Here is a 2,324-nt window from a genome sequence, read left to right as displayed (position 1 = left end):
GTAGCCAACAGGCAATCTATGGGGGAGATGTGTTAAGAACATGCAAATATTCTGTTCCTCATCACAGATTTCCCACAGATTCAGTGCCCACTGATGATCCTTGTCTGACCCAGTCTCTACCACGATGAGTACGACCTGGTTTTCCAGCTTCAGAGTTCATTCCATCTGCCAGCCAGCGTCAGCATCCTACTCGCAAGAGCACATCTTTGCCCTCTTCACAAAGGTGTGCATTTATTTACTTACTACAGGTATGGACTCATGAATTTCTGTTTTCCAGTGACTCACAACTCATCACTGTAAGCACTATGTGCAAACACCCACTGTGTTCCTCTGTGCAGGTGTAGCCCACCACCCTCAACAGGCTCCGTTACTCTCTCCAGAGGGGTGGACACTCAGGCTGTCTCTAGCTCTGGCCACCGCTGTAAATAACACTGCAGTGGACATCTTCATGCCCTTCCTCTTCTTTAGGATGACACCAGGAGCAGAATTGCTGGGTCGCAGGCTGCTTTGACCTGAGGAGGAAACATAGTGCCCTCCAGAATGGCTGTCCCTGCATCCCTAGCCCCACTCGGCATTACCCAGCTTTCCGCCTTTTGCCAGTCTACTAGGTGTAAATGACAGCTTCTTGTTTTCATTTGCATTTCTTTGACTACTCATCATGTCTGATGGCCTTGTGTGTTTCTTTTTCTCTCTTTTTATTAACAAGCTTAATTCACTTTGTTTTCCTTGTATAAAATCATGTGGTGGCCACAGCTGCAGCCTGGGTCCTCTGCACAGAAGCTCTGGCGTAGGGCTTTACCAGATGGTCAGTGAATTCCTGACGGGGAGGCTTGGTGAACACGGTTTCTTTCCAGAGGCCAGCGGTGAGATAGCTGTAGGTCTTAGAGATGACGGTGAACATGGCCTTGGCGTAGTTGCCCAGGCTGGCAGTGCAGCCCCTGATTGCGGTGTAGCAGTTGTCGATACTGGCCAGCAGCATGGCAGCTTCCTGGGCCCAGGGGCTGAGATGATCTCAGCGCTCCGGTGGGTGGGGAAGAGGCACACTTGCACAGAGACATAGTGCCCGGTCTCCTTATAAAGGACAGCTCGGGGCTTGCTGATCTTGTCCCCCTAGTAGCCTCACCACACAGGGACAACAGAGAGCTTGGCCATGATGATGGCCCCAGGGACAGTAGTGGCTACTTCCTTCGAGCACTTAGCACCCAGGTCTACATGTTTATTGTAGTCCCCAATAGCGACAAATGCCTTGACCTGGGTCTTCTGGCCAGCATGTGGCTGCTCCTGCATGAGCATAATTTTCAAAAGCTTGTCATTGATGGATTCCTCCAAGAAAAAGTTAATGATCTCAGATTCTTGATGGGCAAGGAGAAGAGATAGATTTCCTCCAGGGACTTGATCTTCATGCCCTTGGTCAGGCAGCCCAGCTTGGTGACAGGAACCTACTTCTTGTCCTCTGCCTTGCCTCTTTGAGCTTGGACCCCAAACCTGACCCTGACCCTGACCTGGCTGTGACCTCAGCCTCCTATTCCAGGGCCCTTGGGTGTCCGGGTCCTCCTGCAGCACTGGCATTATCTTCCATTTGGTGTTTCCTTGGAAAAGAAAGTGGCCTTGTGTGATTCTTCTGCAAGTTGTTCACATCTTGTGCTCTTTATTCTACAGGGATTTCTGTCTTCTTGTTGATCTGCATGAATTCTTTGTATTGTCTAGATATTAATCTTTCTTCTTTTTAGAGTTTGCAAATAATGTTTCCTGTCATCTATTAACTTTGTCCTGTACTAACCTTTGGTGAAGAAAAATCCTTTGTTCTGTTGTGATAAAATTGATCAGTTTGGACTCGTGTATCTAAGGTGCCCTTCTGTGCGCCTTAGTGATCAAGATACTGTCTTCCATCAACTGAGCAATCCCATACCAGAAGGGAGCATCAGATGTTTTCTCCCCAGCATTTGTGGAGTCCTTTCTCACATGTGAAACCCTAACTTCTATAAACCTGCACAACCCCTTTCTTATCTCACATTTATAGGGTCAGGAAATCCTGCCTAAAATTTAACTTCAGTCCTTTTTTCTGCCACCTTAGATCATTCAGGCTGGATGATTGGCACCCTTAAAGGGGGCTGAGATGACTTCTCTGAAGCACCCCTAGCTTGGCTACCACCCCCGTATGCTTTGCCCCCTCACTGCCTATTGGCGGGGGATTCTAGAAAAAGGGAGTTTTTAGATTCCCCGGAAGGTCGCTGTGTGACCCACAGTTAGGCTTGTCTACAATCTTTTGGGAACAGGTTGGGGAGGGGGCAAGTGGGAGGGGACTCAGAAAAGGCCAGGTCTTC

The 2,324-nt window shown here is 48.8% G+C and overlaps 1 pseudogene; it reads right to left on the bottom strand.

The window, feature by feature from the left end:
• Positions 1-736: 736 nt before the first annotated feature.
• LOC123823869 lies at positions 737-1,579 on the bottom strand (annotated as a pseudogene).
• Positions 1,580-2,324: the final 745 nt, after the last annotated feature.

This window comes from Phyllostomus hastatus, unplaced genomic scaffold (genome assembly GCF_019186645.2).
Source record: "Phyllostomus hastatus isolate PE091 unplaced genomic scaffold, TTU_PhHast_1.1 phas_contig_5, whole genome shotgun sequence".
Taxonomy (NCBI): domain Eukaryota; kingdom Metazoa; phylum Chordata; class Mammalia; order Chiroptera; family Phyllostomidae; genus Phyllostomus; species Phyllostomus hastatus.
The sequence above is the reverse complement of the archived record's forward strand: the minus strand, read 5'-3'. Positions and strand labels throughout refer to the sequence as shown.